At 43.3% G+C, this 19,132-nt stretch overlaps 1 protein-coding gene and 1 pseudogene across 1 annotated transcript in view; one reads left to right on the top strand and one right to left on the bottom strand.

Annotated features, from left to right (window-relative positions):
• The window catches only part of LOC126160360 (cyclic nucleotide-gated cation channel alpha-3), a 638,264-nt gene that overhangs the window by 121,301 nt on the left and 497,831 nt on the right, over positions 1-19,132 (bottom strand). The window lies entirely within an intron of this gene.
• Positions 10,596-10,713, top strand: LOC126163222 (5S ribosomal RNA; annotated as a pseudogene).

Raw genomic sequence — 19,132 nt, 5'->3', positions numbered from 1 at the left:
GGTAATAAATTGCGTTTGCGTGGAGTAAAGCGCGATACATCAAAAGTAATTCCTATCGACTGACCCAGGCGTAATGCGAAGTGTTCCTCACCATGTATGCTCACTTGGAATCCAGAAGGAACATGCTACTGCGTCACTGCACCTTAGTCCATTACTATACCACAGATTTTTGTAATTATTAATTATAAACTAAGCCACAGCAGACTGCACAACAGAACATTACGCTACACGGCACTACGTTACACTAAATTAGTATATTTAATCCGTACATCTTATCTATTAGGACACTCCCAGACGCTGTGATGCGGTGTGTCGATTGATCCGCATACACAGGCGTCTCGTGTGAGGTGATGTATTTTTATTAATAGGTGACATTTGGACCGCGTCTCATCAAGTACAGAAGTATATTGGCTTCTTGATCTGTGAGAAGTACGATGTTCTTTATCTTTCTCCTGTATTTTGAAGTATGTGATAGGTCTTATCCCGTGTTTTTGCTTTGTCGCAGATTTCCTGCCATTCATTTTCAATGCATGGTTTCATTTCCTTCTTAGATGAGACTCATGTGCTTAGTATTTCCTCCTTTGGCGTTTTTCGAGCCAATACAGTATGCCTGTCATATGGCTAGGTCTGCAACACCGGTAAGACTGTCGCTATGGACTACTACTCCCCGATGTAAACTTAGAGCAGCGGTATGCATGCGAAAAGTCTTTAGCCGAAGAATAATTATAACTAATCTAAATACGAAGAACGTTCTACAGAAATAGGACAAACGTTTTGTGTAGCGCAGATAAATTCCTAATTTATGGAAATGTGTAACGATGCTTATGTAACGCATAAGTCGGTACGAGGTGTTGATTACACAGTACCATAATTGTCAAAAGTTCTCGCTTTTAGCCGACAGTATAGCGACAATTACTAGGGCAGTACCACAGCTCGAACGCCTAAAACCGGATTAAATGATCTTAAAATAATTAGATGTGTCTGCTTTACGTCACATTAAGATCATGTATGTATAAAAATCTGAATTTGTGTACAAGAGAAGTTTGAAGGTTAGTCATCTATAGGCTATAGAAGCAGAAGTCTCTTCTTTTCATTCTGAATATAACTGTGAGCCGAAACGTATAAATAGTTTAAGTATTGTTAATAATCGTCATTCCAGAGTGGACTGTTGTATAAAAGTGACTGTAGAAAACAACCCGCTATATTTGATGCAGTGCCATCGACAGAGACAACTGTAATGTCAAGCATGCAATTTGGGTTGTGTTGTTTGTCTGTTATTGCTCGTATTACACAGGGTGACTCCAAATTACTTCCACACAGATAGAGGTGTTCTAGAGGGGAATGAGGGCACCAACATTTGGTAGCAAACCCATCTCCGGAAAAGCGTCTTGTAGAAGAGAAACAGCTTTGGAAGATGGAAGGCAATGCACATTGACAGAGGTCTGTGTCTCTCGTCGTTTGATGTCACGTCACGTGTTATCAGAGAACATCCCAATGAATCGAAGCACGTGTACATTTGTTGCCACTGAGTGGACAAGAAAGACGGAGCATTACAGATAGGCAGAGCAAACGTTTCCCGATTATAAAGACACGTTGCACATCTACGATCAATGTGCACGAAATTCTCGGTGAGCGCAACGCTTGTATCACGAACGATTTTCGGGTCATGCGTCCATCACATGCCATGTTAGCAAGATTGGAACAACGGCTTCTGGAAACCGGCACTATCAAGGGCTAATAAAGCCGATTGCGGTTGTGGCCGGACGCGCCGGCTATTGACATGGAAGAGAAAGTCCTCTTGCCGGTCGACGGAACCTGTCGACGGGTACCCACAGCACCACAGGTTCCGTTGATGTATCCCAGAGCAACGTCTGGCGAGTTCTCCATCAACACCAACTTTACCCATACCACACGCAGGGGGCGCAGGCATTGGCACCAGCTGATTTTGCGCCACGTGGCGGTTACTGCGCATTATTCCTATACCACCGTCTCGACCTTTTCCTGGTTGGTAGGGGGGAGTGAGGGAGGGGACCAAACGACGAGGTCATCGATCCCATCGGATTACGGAATGATGGGGAGGAAGTCGGCCGTGCTCTTTCAAAGGAACCATCCCATTATTTGCCTGAAGCGATTTAGGGAAATCACGGAAAACCTAAATCAGAATGGCCGGACGCGGGATTGAACCGTCGTCCTCTCGAATGCGAGTCCGTGTACTAGCCACTGCGCCACTTCGCTCCGTCTTCGGATCGTTCCTTTCACATATGGCTCTCCTTTCACAAACGAAGGTCTGCTCAACGGTCGGAACAGCCACATTTGGGATGAGGGACACCCTCATGCGACACATTCCCACGGATTTCAACATCGTTTCAATTTTAATGTGTGGGCTGGTAGTATACACGGTCGTCTAACTGGTTCGTGTATTCTGCCGCTCCACCTAGGGGGTAACAGCTACTTGTCCCTCCTGTAAGGCGTACCGGTGCAGCATCCGGAGGATGTAGTACTGCATATCCTTCGGACGATGTGGTTCTAGCACGATGGTGTCCCGGCAAACTTTCCACGTTGCGTCTATCTGCACCTTCACCAAACACGTGGGGACAGATGGATGGGTGGCAGTGGACCGATTCGTTGGCCATCACGATCACCCTGTTTAACACCACTCGACTATCCCCGTGGGGTTACATGGATAGTACTGTTTACGAGACTCCTGCGGAGTCACAGTACGATCCCCTTTGGCCTGCAATGGCTGCAGCGGAGGCCATTCAGGACACTCCAGGACTTTCGGGCCATGTGTATGTGAACACTGTTCGCAGGTACACTTTGTGCAATGAATCTCGTGATCACTACTTCGAGCATATGTTGTATTTCACCAGCTACGAGTTGGTTGATGCACGTCCAGCGTACCTTTTGACGTTCTTTGACAGACGTTTATCTACCAAACGGCCCATTTGCGGACATTGGTTTATCAACAAATATTGCTGTTCTGATTTTCCTGTACAACCTGTATAAATGCCTAATAGGAAATCTGAATCATCCCGTATATTAATGGCTTAGATTAGATTAAATTAGGCCGAAGCCAGTTTAGTCACTTAAATTTCAAACCTATGTAAAGTGTCTCATGAAAGTAAGTGATGAATTTAGGTTGGCATCGCTCTTGGTACCATTCTAGAAGAGTGAATGATTTCTAAAAAAAAATGGAGGTCATTGTCCATAACCCAGTATCTGTTTGAACCAGGTAGAATCGTTAGAACACTCGGATATAAGTCTACAATCAAATAGTTTATGTGAAATCGTAAGATTAGTGATTGTACTTTTCGTAGCCTATTAGGCTGCACACCTGATGTTTATATACGTAGTTTCCTTAGTCTCTAGTGTTCAACGATCCTACCTGGTCCAAAACAAATCCCGTGTCATGAGCCATGTACTCCATCTTTTCGAAAATGTAAGCGGAGTTAGCTAAACCATTTTACAGAATATACTTTCGAGCGGCTCTCGATTATCATGCTGCAGCTATTCGAAATCGTTAGGTCCTTGTTAGATCACTTGGAACGATTCTGGGAAGATACATGCAACTATAAAGAAATCGAATGCAAGACGCTATTGCCACCTTTTGGGGTCAGTGCAAGTAGGCATGATAACAGATATTGAAAAAATATCTCATAAGATCGTAACACGTCGGCGTAGCCAATACGAAAGTGGAACAAAGATGCTCGGGGAACGTATAAGTGAACGATTTATTTTCTTTCACAAAACAAAGCAAAAAAGTGATTAATCAGATCTGTAGGTGATTACTAACAAGGAGGTCCGCGCGTACTCATAACCACTGATTTCGTCCAAATTTATGATATTTGCAGTGCTTGGCCAGAAAGGAAAGAGACAATAGTGGAAGCTCAAGGAGACCAAACTTTTAGAAAAAATAGCATTTTTGGAGCTGGTCGATGTATGGGCCATTTATGTTAGCATAGTTTCCGGCACGGCGGAACGCGTACAAAATGGTGAACCGTGGGTTGCGGGGTAGAGTGCGAATGTGGAAACGATTTTTCCTCTCTTTCAATTTCAGTTTCTACGTTACTTCCACTGCGAATAAATCAGAAAAGGGCTCAATATGTTGAACTTATTAATATTTTCATAAATGCACGAAAAGAAGAGGTAAAGGCAAAATACGAGGGCAGTTCAATAAGTAATGCAACACATTTTTTTTCTGAAACAGGGGTTGTTTTATTCAGCATTGAAATACACCAGGTTATTCCCCAATCTTTTAGCTACACAACACTATTTTTCAACGTAATCTCCATTCAATGCTACGGCCTTACGCCACCTTGAAACGAGGGCCTGTATGCCTGCACGGTACCATTCCACTGGTCGATGTCGGAGCCAACGTCGTACTGCATCAATAACTTCTTCATCATCCGCGTAGTGCCTCCCACGGATTGCGTCCTTCATTGGGCCAAACATATGGAAACCTGACGGTGCGAGATCGGGGCTGTAGGGTGCATGAGGAAGAACAGTCCACTGAAGTTTTGTGAGCTCCTCTCGGGTGCGAAGACTTGTGTGAGGTCTTGCGTTGTCATGAAGAAGAAGTTCGTTCAGATTTTTGTGCCTACGAACACGCTGAAGTCGTTTCTTCAATTTCTGAAGAGTAGCTCAATACACTTCAGAGTTGATCGTTTGCCCATGGGGAAGGACATCGAACAGAATAACCCCTTCAGCGTCCCAGAAGACTGTAACCATGACTTTACCGGCTGAGGGTATGGCTTTAAACTTTTTCTTGGTAGGGGAGTGGGTGTGGCGCCACTCCATTGATTGCCGTTTTGTTTCAGGTTCGAAGTGATGAACCCATGTTTCATCGCCTGTAACAATCTTTGACAAGAAATTGTCACCCTCAGCCACATGACGAGCAAGCAATTCCGCACAGATGGTTCTCCTTTGCTCTTTATGGTGTTCGGTTAGACAACGAGGGACCCAGCGGGAACAAACTTTTGGATATCCAAACTGGTGAACAATTGTGACAGCACTACCAACAGAGATGTCAAATTGAGCACTGAGTTGTTTGATGGTGATCCGTCGATCATCTCGAACGAGTGTGTTCGCACGCTCCGCCATTGCAGGAGTCACAGCTGTGCACGGCCGGCCCGCACGCGGGAGATCAGACAGTCTTGCTTGACCTTGCGGCGATGATGAAACACGCATTGCCCGACGACTCACCGTGCCTTTGTCCACTGCCAGATCACCGTAGACATTCTGCAAGCGCCTATGAATATCTGAGATGCCCTGGTATTCCGCCAAAAGAAACTCGATCACTGCCCGTTGTTTGCAACGCACATCCGTTACAGACGCCATTTTAACAGTTCCGTACAGCGCTGCCACCTGTCGGAAGTCAATGAAACTATACGAGACGAAGCGGGAATGCTTGAAAATATTCCACAAGAAATTTCAGGTTTTTTCAACCAAAATTGGCCGAGAAAAAAAATGTGTTGCATTACTTATTGAACTGCCCTCGTATAAGAAAGGCGTCCTTGCTTCATGAATTTCTGGGAAATTTATAGCAGCTTCATACAAAAAATTCCTACACGAAAGTTCTCGCAACCGACGCTCTGTACAGTGGTTTGCTGAATATATACGTAATTTACTGAAATTGCATGATCTAGGATGCTGATCGCTGGACTACTTGTGACGTCTGCTCAGCATGTACGACGTCATCTCCGATAGTAACGTGAAAGACGTGGTGGAAGGATGAATGGCGCACACCTTTATTTAATGACGAGAGAAGATTCAGTTTCAGAGTCGGTGATGGTCATTTGAGAATGCAACTTTGTCTGTAGAGTAGGGACTAACCCGAATCTATCGAGCAGCGACGCACAGGTCATGCTCTGGTGACTGCTAATGTTTTGTTACGCCATAGCATTACCTTGTCCATTCTCTTGCCGTTACTGTAATGCCTGAAAGACATTGTCAATCTGCGTACAAAACTACTGGTGCCACTCAAAGCGCTCTCTCTGATGATCGCTAGAGCCCCTTCTTCAGCCCTGCACCTGAATGTTTACGTGTTGGGAATGACGGAACCACGTGCAACATCTCCTGAACAGCTGCGACACTAAGAGTACGAAGGTGGGACAAAATCTGTCAATGAGATGGAATCCGACATTTATGCCTACATTTACACATGCAGGGTAGGTCACCTAAACCTTGCACCTCATTTATTACGTTAACGGCTCAATAAATTTATTTTTTTGTCGTCAGACTTATGAATGGTTTGGTGCACCCCGCCACGAACTTCTCCTGTGCCAACCTTTCGTCCCAGAGTAGCTCTTCCAACCTAGGTTCTCAATTATTGGCTGGATGTATTTCAATCTCTGTCTTCGTCTACAGTTTTTACCCTCTACTACTCCCTCTAGTTCCATGGAAGTTATTCCCAGATGGCTTAACAGATGTTCTATCATCATGCCCCTTTCTTCTTGTCAGTGTTTCCTGTACATTCCTTTCCCCGCCGTTTCTTCGGAGAACATCCTCTTCCTTACCTTATCAGTTCACCTAATTTTCAGCATTCTGCTGCTGCATCACATCTCAAATGCTTTGATTCTCCTCTTTTGTTCCGGTATTGCCGCTGTCCATGTTTCACTACAACATAATGTTGTACTCCGAACGATCATTCTTAGAAATTTCTTGCTCAAATTGAGAGCCATGTTTGATAGTAGCAGACTTCTTTTGGTTACGAATGCGCTTTTTTGCCAGTACTAGTCTGCTTTTTATCTCTTCGTCGCTCCGTCCATCATGGAATATTTTGCTGCCTAGATAGAACAATTCCTTAATTTCGTCTACTTCGTCATCCCGAGTTCTGATGTTCAGTTTCTAGCTGTACTCATTTCTGCAACTTCTCACTGTTTTCGTCTTTCATCGATTTACTCTCAGTCCACTTTCTATACTTATTAGACAGTTCATTCCATTCAGCAGAATCTGTAATTCTTCTTCACTTTCAGTGAGGAGACCAATGTCATCAGCGAATCCTATCATTGATATCCCTTCACCTGGAATTTTAATTCACATCTTGAACTTTTCTTATATTTCCGTTTTTGCTTCTTCGATGTATTGAACGGTAGGGCAAAAGATTAAAGCTCTGCCTACTCACTTTTTTAATCCGAGCACTTTGTTCTTGATCTTCCACCCTTATTGTTCCGTCTTGGTTGTTGTACATATTGTATATTACCCGTCTTCCAGTATATCCTATTCCTATTTTTATCAGAATTTCGATCATCTTGCAACATTTTACATTGATAACGTTTTTTCCAGGTCGACGAATTCTATGAAGATTTCTTGATTTTCTGTAGTCTTGCTTTCGTTATCAATCACGTCAGAACTGCCTCTCTGGTTGCTTTACCTTTCCTAAAGCCAAACTGATCGTCACCTAAGAGATCAGTTTTCTTTTCCATTTTTCTGTATATTATTGTTGTCAGCAATATGGAAGCATGAGCTGTTAAGCTGACTATGCGCTAATTCTTTCACGTGTAGGTTCGAGATATCGTAACGAAATTTTCGGCAAATGGTAGTAGGTACAAGGAAACGTAACATTCGCTTCTTAACTTCTCATAACTGTAACTGAGAAATGAAAATTATACGGAGATTACTAACAAAAAGTACTAACAAGTTCTGATTTTTAAGCTCGTGCTTCGGACAGTAAAGCTACTTCAACTACAATGAATTTCTGACTGCATGCCGAAGAAGTGTCATGTTACTGTAAAATTCAAATGTCGAGGTAAATGTCGAAAAAAGTCATAAGTTATGTTAGTTTAAATTTTGTCTTTGTAGTTGTAACGTTGTTGCTTCGTCATTCTTGGTTAGGTGTTAGAAGTCTGGATTACATAAATAAAGCCACCAAAAGATTTATCCATACAAGTAACAGGCAAACGAGCATTTCCTGATGAAACTGTACCCACTGATACTTATAGAAGCGTTCTTCTGATCATTAATTCCGTCAGAGTTTAACGCTTTGTGCGTTCAAAGATTTTTTCAACTTGTGTTGCACGTGTCTATGCGTACATCACTCATTAAAACTAGAGCTGGCTCAGTGACGATGTCAAACGACATATTATCGATGACACGGCCAATTTAACCCAGTGAGTTTAATCTACATGCGGGCAAAAATCTGCGCTTCAGCAACTAAAAAAACTGATAAAACACCGTTTATTTATGAAGTCCACAGTAAGGTAGAGATCCCTAATTCCGTGATACGCTTCACACCGTGATTTTAGGTACATCAGCATGCCACAGTGTTACGCTTCGTGAATTAAACTTTCTGAAGCCTCCTGATTTCCAGTCCTGCACTACAGAAAGATTAATTCAAGGAGCCCAACACCGTTGTTGGCTACCTTTCCGAATATAACGATATTACGTGCTTCACGGAATTAGGTTTCTCTACCCTCCTGGTGTTATACTCAAAACAACAGTGAAATCAAGCGTTTTTCTTGGCCCTCTGTCGGAAAGTAATGCACGCAAAGGAAAAAGGTAATTAAGAGAGGTCAGCAAGAACTCTAATGAAGCAAAAGACGAACTTTCATTGGAAAGAGAATGAGATTAAAAGTAAGCGGGTTTTCAACTTTTCCTCCTGTTGAATTCTTCTTTGAACTCCACTTCTGAAAACATTTCATAGCCAGTTACTGAAGGAGAAAGCGATGACATCTTAAGTTTGTGCAAACTTCAGAAACAAGGGCGAAATTCTTCCGACTTACGATTTCAATTTCTTTTGATAATTTCACTTGGAAGTTAAAACTGAGGAGCAGTGAATTTTTAATTCGCATTTTGCGATTCAGATTCATATCTTTCCAGATATCAAAATGATTCACCGTATTGAAGACCTTTATAAGCACTGTTCTCAAGCGGTATTCTGCAGTTCTCCAGATAACAGTTATTGCATTACTGGGGTAAAGAGGCGCACTAAAAAATTTCACAACTTATGCATATGGAAAAGACATAATGCCTGGAATCCGAAAAGCGTTTTAATGTAACTCTTGCTGGGCTGCCTCATTCGTTTCCATATAATCTGCAAATTTAGGTTTATTAAAACAAATAATGAAGAAATGAAATAGATATTAACCAGATGGTGACAAAACTCTACCATCTGGTGAGCAAGATGTATGAAACAGGCGAAATACCCTCAGACTTCAAGAAGAATATAGTAATTCCAATCCCAAAGAAAGCAGGTGTTGACAGATGTGAAAATTACCGAACTATCAGTTTAATAAGCCACAGCTGCAAAATACTAAGGCGAATTCTTTACAGACGAATGGAAAAACTAGTAGAAGCCGACCTCGGGGAAAATCAGTTTGGATTCCGTAGAAATACTGGAACACGTGAGGCAATATTGACCTTACGACTTATCTTAGAAGAAAGATTAAGAAAAGGCAAACCTACGTTTCTAGCATTTGTAGACTTAGAGAAAGTTTTTGATAATGTTGACTGGAATACTCTCGTTCAAATTCTGAAGGTGGCAGGGGTAAAATACAGGGAGCGAAAGGCTATTTACAATTTGTACAGAAACCAGATGGCAGTTATAAGAGTCGAGGGACATGAAAGGGAAGCAGTTGTTGGGAAGGGAGTAAGACAGGGTTGTAGCCTCTCCCCGATGTTATTCAATCTGTATATTGAGCAAGCAGTAAAGGAAACAAAAGAAAAATTCGATGTAGGTATTAAAATCCATGGAGAAGAAATAAAAACTTTGAGGTTCGTCGATGACATGGTAATTCTGTCAGAGACAGCAAAAGACTTGGAAGAGTAGTTGAACAGAATGGATAGCGTCTTGAAAGGAGGATATAAGATGAACATCAACAAAAGCAAAACGAGGATAATGGAATGTAGTCGAATTAAGTCGGGTGATGCTGACGGAATTAGATTAGGAAATGAGACACTTAAAGTAGTAAAGGAGTTTTGCTATTTGGGGAGCAAAATAACTGATGATGGTCGAAGTAGAGAGGATTTAAAATGTAGACTAGCAATGGCAAGGAAAGCGTTTCTGAAGAAGAAAAATTTGTTAACATCGAGTATAGATTTAAATGTCAGGAAGTCGTTTCTGAAAGTATTTGTATGGAGTGTAGCCATGTATGGAAGTGAAACATGGACGATAAATAGTTTAGACAAGAAGAGAATAGAAGCTTTCGAAATGTGGTGTTACAGAAGAATGCTGAAGATTAGATGGGTAGATCACATAACTAATGAGGAGGTATTGAATAGAATTGGGGAGAAGAGGAGTTTGTGGCACAACTTGACAAGAAGAAGGGATCGGTTGGTAGGACATGTTCTGAGGCATCAAGGGATCACCAATTTAATATTGGAGGGCAGCGTGGAGGGTAAAAATCGTAGAGGGAGACCAAGAAATGAATACACTAAGCAGATTCAGAAGGATGTAGGTTGCAGTAGGTACTGGGAGCTGAAGAAGCTTGCACAGGATAGAGTAGCATGGAGAACTGCATCAAACCAGTCTCGGGACTGAAGACCAGAACAACAACAACATCCTACACCAGGGGCTCTACTTCTCGTTAGCCTCTCGATTCCTCACAGATGGTCTACAACTTTCCTCATTTTTATTCATGTATTGGTTCACTGTTCGGACCAACGGCCTTACCGCAGTGGTAATACCGGTTCCCGTCAGATCACCGAAGTTAAGCGCTGTCGGGCTGGGCTAGTACTTGTATGGGTGACCATTCGGTCTACCGAGCGCTGATGGCAAGCGGGGTGTGCACTCAGCCCTTCTGAGTCAAACTGAGGAGCTACTTCTTTGAGAAGTAGTGGCTCCGGTCTAGTAAACTGACGTACGGTCGGGAGAACTGTGTGCTGCCACATGCTCCTCCGTATCTGCATCGAGTGAAGCCTGTGGTCTGAGGATGACACGGCGGCCGGTCGCTACCGTTGGCCTTCCGACGCCTGTTCGGATGGAGTTTAGTTTAGTTCACTGTTAGTGTGCATACCTACCAGCCAAACATACCGAAAAGTTATAATTAAAGTGCAGCTACTCAGGGAGATCCAGTGTGTGCCGCAATTAACGTATGGCAGCAGAACTTGGTAGGTATGCTGACGCGTTAATGCGGAACCAACTTACGCTGGAAATAAATTAGTTCCAGTTGCGGCCACCAGGTACAGATCTGGCACTGCATATTGTCCGTGTGACGCTATGACATCCACCCTGCCATTTGAGAATACATAAAGGAAGTGAACAGTATGGCTATTGAGAAGAGAGTCCGTACGCTATTAGTGAAACTGTTTTATGTGAACGCCAGCAATTGCATTGTTGCATTGAGAGAGAATCGCCGACTGAAAGGTGTCAAGAGAGGCCCAATGTCATTAAATAGTTTAAGGGGCTCCGGAAAGGCTCAAAATCATGAAAAGTTCAATTTTTACTTTTTTGCGTTTTCTGAATCTGCAGACTATTACCTTTTAATACACATATAATTTATTCAATTCCGAAAACTACAACTATTTTTAAATTTTTTTTGAAATGTGTTCTACATGGGCGTGACCCACTGTGGCGCTGTTAAACTGCTGTCAAGTATGTGTTGTGTCTAACCTGTGATGGTTCAATATATATCGCTGGTGTGATTGTCGATTGTTTCATGTTTATTTACTCTGTCGTTATCTCGAAAATATTCGTAATGAATTCTGTTTCTTGAGTCTCTGTTTTGTTGAAGTATAATAATGAGTAAAAGTAAAGTTATTAGAAATCCTCTGAAGGCTTTTAAGAAAAGGAGAAATGTTGGAAAGCCATATGCGGGAATGAAGATAGGTTCTAACATGGTACGAGCGACGCTTGCTTTAGACAAGGAACGCCTTCGGGTTGCAGACAGGGCTGTAAAGAGTCTAGAAATACAAGCAAGAGTAAACAGGAGGAGGAACAAGAGGAAGCTGGAGGAGGAGTTTGCAGAGGATGAAGATAATCCATCCTATGGACCTGGAATGCACTAAAAAGTTAATCCAATCTTTGTCGCTCGATTCCCAAAACTTTTATTTTCTCATACTAATTACATGTTTCCTAAGGATCTTCCAAACATATTTGTTTCAAACTTTCAGTAAATGTTACACAGTACCTTCTGCATAATTTAACACAGCCTTTTTCCAAAAAACTGTATATTTTTGAATATATAAATAAAAAATTGCAAAAAAATGTTGTGAATTTTCATTACAATTGAAAAAAAATCATCTTTAATAACTGAACTCAAATTTTGTAAAATCCCTGTGTTAAGTTGTAGCCCATATTCCAATAAATAATCTGTAACAAGTTCAACTTCCTACCTCAAATACTTTGTGAGGAAAGATGTAATTTATAAGCGTTATTTTAACATTGCAAGTATAGGGCGTTCCGGAGCCCCTTAAACAAGATGATAATGACATCTGAAAACACAGATGAACTTGTTATGGCACCTTGAAGAGGAAGGCGTCCTATCGCGGTGGAAGTTACTGACGAGGTTGTTGTTGCTGCAACTGACCACGCAGCACGTGCCCCGAATAGTGGTGGTGCTCGTGCAGTGCCACGAGGATTGTCCATCCAATGGTGAACAGTATGGAAAGTTTTGCGGTGAGCTTTACACTGTTATCGTACGAGATTCAGACGGTGCAGAAGCTAAAACTCTATGATACCCAGCAACGTTCTGAATTTGCTCATCGGTTTCTGGCACGGATCCAAGTTGATGACATGTAGCCGGAGAGAATTCTGTGGAGTGACGAGGCAGATTTTACACTGCAGGGCAGAGTCCATACGCAGAAATGCCGACTTTTGGTGCATTGTTAAACCACGTGTCGTGCAGGAAGAGCCGTCGCACACCCAGCCGCGCGGGGTAGCCGAGCGGTTTGAGGCGTCTTGTCACGGTCTGCCAGGCTCCCCCCGTCGGAGGTTCGAGTCCTCCCTCCTTCGGGCATGGGTGTGTGTGTTGTTCTTAACATAGGTTAGTTTAAGTTAGATTAATTAGTGTGTAATCCTAGGGAACGATGACGTCAGCAGTTTGGTCCCATAGAACTTACCACAAATTTCCAAAATTTTTTTCCGCACTCGCTGTATGTGATTGTGTGATGTGCGTTCATGTGCACCTTTGTTCTTCGTTGAACAGAATACACTCAAAGGGCCTGTCAGGTTTGCCGAGACGTCTGCACGTTATCGAGACCTTCTTCTACTGCATGTGATTCCTGCTTTGGAAGAGCGCAGCTATGTGAGAACCATTGTTTTCATGAAATGTGGGGCAACACCTCATGTCTCTCGCCCAGTGAAAGATCTGCTTAATGCAACCTTCCATGAACGTGTTATCGTCAGGGGTTTTCTAAATGCTTGGCCTGATCTGAGACAATGGTTCAAATGGCTCTAAACACTATGGGACTTAACATCTGAGGTCATTCGTTCCCTAGAACTTAGACCTTAGAACTAATACAGGAACACGTCGCTCGGATTCCACCAGAACTGCTGCAAACAACTGTTGATCACGTCGTTTTACGGATGCAGCATCTCGTCGATTGCTTTGGTGCTCATATTGAACAAACTGTGTAAGCAGCGGTTAATAATAAAATCAATATTGTGCTTTTCTCCTTTGTTTCACCTTTTCTCCCCTAGTACCATTCATAATCCATTACATACGTAAACATTTGCTTATGCCTTTCTTGCATTCACAGCACCAGATTTGCGCCTGGTGGCCAAAATTTGAACTAATTTTTTTTCAGTGTAAATCGGTTTTCATTAAGGCATTAGAATATCTACCAAGTTTCTCTTCCATACTATAATTGCACCCCACATTGGACCTCTGTGAGTGGTTGCACTTTAATTATAACCACCCGGCACAATGAAGCATTGCTCATCTTCAAATGCTGAAAATGAATTACAGGTACCGAACTCCACACTACCTTGCTAGTGGGCTGAGCCGTATTGTTTTGCCTTTTCTTGCTCCGTGGTACGGTATTGTGGCAAGACTGCAAACGTGTAGCTCCAAATACGCAAAAACTTAATTACCTAACTCTATTTTTTCGAGGTGATAATTAAAACTTTTAGACGATGACTCTTACAGCCTGCGCGATTAGCTGTTGCAACAACGCTCCGTTGTCATGCCAGACAATCACTTAGATTGATGAGACTGTTTCCCCGACAGTCTCTTGCGTTTTTCTGTTTCTAGTGATATGGAGTGCGTCACGTCCTTTCCTCGTAACAAGCTGACCGACTTGCACCACACAAAGGCGCAAGGAAGAGACCGCAATTACGCAGAATCACTCTGAGTTGCGAAGGGCTCTTGATGCTCCCTAATGAGGACTTGTGCATCAGTATCAGAAGCTGTCGTTCCCTTGCTCTTGAATATGATTTTCAAGTAAAAGGTCACCGTGGCCATCTCGATCACCGTGCGTGAAGGCTGTTATTCAAACGGACACTTATTTGAAATTGTGGTAAGGAGGTGTCATTAGGACACGATCGCTACTTACCGAAGCGACAACTGTTCATCATCTAAATTCAACTTTGGGTTTTAGCCTCTATTCGTAAAACGTAACTGCATCTTTATAACTAATTTGACATGAACACTTGTTAGCATTAAACTGTCCCCTGCAAGACTACTGTACATCAATTCAACCTCTCGACAACTGATTTTTATAAAATGGCTAGTCTTCCATATACAACAGGCAGTTTTAGCAGCTTTATTCAGCCGATTCTTGTTCCAGTATGTAGTAATACACTCCTGGAAATTGAAATAAAAACACCGTGAATTCATTGTCCCAGGAAGGGGAAACTTTATTGACACAATCCTAGGGTCAAATACATCACATGATCACACTGACAGAACCACAGGCACATAGACACAGGCAACAGAGCATGCACAATGTCGGCACTAGTACAGTGTATATCCACCTTTCGCAGCAATGCAGGCTGCTATTCTCCCATGGAGACGATCGTAGAGATGCTGGATGTAGTCCTGTGGAACGGCTTGCCATGCCATTTCCACCTGGCGCCTCAGTTGGACCAGCGTTCGTGCTGGACGTGCAGACCGCGTGAGACGACGCTTCATCCAGTCCCAAACATGCTCAATGGGGGACAGATCCGGAGATCTTGCTGGCCAGGGTAGTTGACTTACACCTTCTAGAGCACGTTGCGTGGCACGGGATACATGCGGACGTGCATTGTCCTGTTGGAACAGCAAGTTCCCTTGCCGGTCTAGGAATGGTAGAACGATGGGTTCGATGACGGTTTGGATGTACCGTGCACTATTCAGTGTCCCCTCGACGATCACCAGTGGTGTACGGCCAGTGTAGGAGATCGCTCCCCACACCATGATGCCGGGTGTTGGCCCTGTGTGCCTCGGTCGTATGCAGTCCTGATTGTGGCGCTCACCTGCACGGCGCCAAACACGCATACGACCATCATTGGCACCAAGGCAGAAGCGACTCTCATCGCTGAAGACGACACGTCTCCATTCGTCCCTCCATTCACGCCTGTCGCGACACCACTGGAGGCGGGCTGCACGATGTTGGGGCGTGAGCGGAAGACGGCCTAACGGTGTGCTGGACCGTAGCCCAGCTTCATGGAGACGGTTGCGAATGGTCCTCGCCGATACCCCAGGAGCAACAGAGTCCCTAATTTGCTGGGAAGTGGCGGTGCGGTCCCCTACGGCACTGCGTAGGATCCTACGGTCTTGGCGTGCATCCGTGCGTCGCTGCGGTCCGGTCCCAGGTCGACGGGCACGTGCACCTTCCGCCGACCACTGGCGACAACATCGATGTACTGTGGAGACCTCACGCCCCACGTGTTGAGCAATTCGGCGGTATGTCCACCCGGCCTCCCGCATGCCCACTGTACGCCCTCGCTCAAAGTCCGTCAACTGCACATACGGTTCACGTCCACGCTGTCGCGGCATGCTACCAGTGTTAAAGACTGCGATGGAGCTCCGTATGCCACGGCAAACTGGCTGACACTGACGGCGGCGGTGCACAAATGCTGCGCAGCTAGCGCCATTCGACGGCCAACACCGCGGTTCCTGGTGTGTCCGCTGTGCCGTGCGTGTGATCATTGCTTGTACAGCCCTCTCGCAGTGTCCGGAGCAAGTATGGTGGGTCTGACACACCGGTGTCAATGTGTTCTTTTTTCCATTTCCAGGAGTGTATATTGCATCATGATCAGTACAGGGCCTAGCGGTTCTAGGCGCTTCAGTCCGGAACCGCGCTGGTGCTTCGGTCACAGGCTAGAATCCTGCCTCGGGCATGGATATGTGTGATGTCCTTAGGTTAAGTTAGGTTAAAGTAGTTCTAAGTCCAGGGGACTGATGACCTCAGATGTTAAGTCCCATAGTGCTTAGAGCCATTTGAACCATTTGATCAGTTCAGTATTCTTCAACTACGAAGATGCTACTGATAGTGCAGGCGCTAATTAAGCTCCCATAGTGGAAATGGCTGAATTTTTTGGGTGACATAGTTTAGGATTTCACAGAGCCGCTTTTATAAACGAGTGGCGCATTTTAGTACATGGCTAGGTAGCTGCTCAATTGATTGTATCACTGCTCAATTGATTGTATCAAGGACGTAGTCCGACATTCTGAAGAAAACTGTTAGCATGTATTTCTTGACAATTGTCGCAGCAAATTTGCTTGTGAGAAAAGACGTTGTTCAAACTACGAGATGTGTATGTTGATATCCAGCAAGTGCGCTGATGACTAAGCATATTGAACGCTCTAAATCCAACGTCATCACCCTCTTTGAGCTGGCCGAATCTCTCCCGATAGTCTCTGCCCACCAGAACTTACTGTAGCGTCTTTTCTGATCTTGGGTGTTGTGGAAATGTATCGACGATGTGTGAACTGCATTCTGTAGTTGGAGGTGGGCAACGACCTAGCATACAATGGAGAAGTATTTCGAACAGACGGCCGCAAGTCGGCGTTATGTGTCGATATTAGTGCGTTGTTTAGTTTCTATGTTGATTCACCATTAAGTACAGAATGCGCAAATTGGGGGTATGTAAAATGTACAGGCAATCGATTATTATTTAGGGATATTTAACTAGAATTCACAGCGAACACTACCGTCGTTGTTAGTCTGTCGTTTCGGATACACTATTTATTCTTAATGGGGACCTTAAATGTATCGGAACGTAATTTAAAAAAGCGTTAGGAGGTGTTTTTCTAAACAAAGTTGGGAGGTTTTAACGAATCTGACGCTCATGAAGTTACAAAGTCTCAATTTTTTTGACATTGTTTCCCCTAAGCAAGAATTAACACATGGAGGTCAAAATTTAAACGTACAGTGTGATTCTGTCATGATTTTACAAACTTTCATGGATGATGGATAAATGTATCAAGTGGAGGAAAGGGACCCTAGTCAGGAAAAGACCTAATAACCGTGTACCTCTTCTACTGCAAGCTCTTTGCCTTCCATACTTAAGAGGTGGCAGTATGGAACAAAACAAGAAAAAAATATCCAGGAAACATGGGTTCTAAGGTGCATGGCTTAAGAGCCATGTGCAGTACTTCAGCTATGAGTATTTCTTCAGCAGAAGAGTTATCTTTCATAGTAACAATTATTATTTTCAATCCTTGAAGCGTTAAAACAAGACGGACATTACTTCTTAAACAAGTCAGAGTTAACAGCAAAGTACAGAATATAAACAAGTCGTAGAACTGGTTAACTGTTCGCTCTTTTGATTACTACCTAACACAGATGAAATCATATCCGTTGTCTTTATATGTTCACATGAATAGACAGCAGACCAACACCGACAACGATAGTTCAGGTATACATGTCGACGTCGCAAGCTGAAGATGAACAGATAGAGAAAGTGTATGAGGATATTGAAAGGGTAATGCAGTATGTAAAGGGGGACGAAAATCTAATAGTCATGGGCGACTGGAATGCAGTTGTAGGGGAAGGAGCTGAAGAAAAGGTTACAGGAGAATATGGGCTTGGGACAAGGAATGAAAGAGGAGAAAGACTAATTGAGTTCTGTAACAAGTTTCAGCTAGTAATAGCGAATACCCTGTTCAAGAATCACAAGAGGAGGAGGTATACTTGGAAAAGGCCGGGAGATACGGGAAGATTTCAATTAGATTACATCATGGTCAGACAGAGATTCCGAAATCAGATACTGGATTGTAAGGCTTACCCAGTAGCAGATATAGACTCAGATCACAATATAGTAGTGATGAAGAGTAGGCTGAAGTTCAAGACATTAGTCAGGAAGAATCAATAAGCAAAGATGTGGGATACGGAAGTACTAAGGAATGACGAGATACGTTTGAAGTTCTCTCACGCTATAGATACAGCAATAAGGAATAGCGCAGTAGGCAGTACAGTTGAAGAGGAATGGACATCTCTAAAAAGGGCCATCACAGAAGTTGGGAAGGAAAACATAGGTACAAAGAAGGTAGCTGCGAAGAAACCATGGGTAACAGAAGAAATACTTCAGTTGATTGATGAAAGGGGGAAGTACAAACATGTTCCGGGAAAATCAGGAATACAGAAATACAAGTCGCTGAGGAATGAAATAAATAGGAAGTGCAGGGAAGCTAAGACGAAATGGCTGCAGGAAAAATGTGAAGACATCGAAAAAGATATGATTGTCGGAAGGACAGACTCAGCATACAGGAAAGTCAAAACAACCTTTGGTGACATTAAAAGCAACGGTGGTAAAATTAAGAGTGCAACGGGAATTCCACTGTTAAATGGAGAGGAGAGAGCAGATAGGTGGAAAGAATACATTGGAAGCCTCTATGAGGGTGAAGATTTGTCTGATGTGATAGAAGAAGAAACAGGCGTCGATTTAGAAGAGATAGGGGATCCAGTATTAGAATCGGAATTTAAAAGGGCTTTGGAGGACTTACGGTCAAATAAGGCAGAAGGGATAGATAACATTCCATCAGAATTTCTAAAATCATTGGGGGAAGCGGCAACAAAACGACTATTCACATTGGTGTGTAGAATATATGAGTCTGGCGATATACCATCTGACTTTCGGAAAAGCATCATCCACACAATTCCGAAGACGGCAAGAGCTGACAAGTGCGAGAATTATCGCACAATCAGCTTAACATCTCACGCATCGAAGCTGCTTACAAGAATAATATACAGAAGAATGGAAAAGAAAATTGTGAATGCGCTAGGTGACGATCAGTTTGGCTTTAGGAAAAGTAAAGGGACGAGAGAGGCA

This window comes from Schistocerca cancellata, chromosome 2 (assembly GCF_023864275.1).
Source record: "Schistocerca cancellata isolate TAMUIC-IGC-003103 chromosome 2, iqSchCanc2.1, whole genome shotgun sequence".
Lineage (NCBI taxonomy): Eukaryota > Metazoa > Arthropoda > Insecta > Orthoptera > Acrididae > Schistocerca > Schistocerca cancellata.
This window is presented reverse-complemented; position numbering and strand designations above follow the sequence as displayed.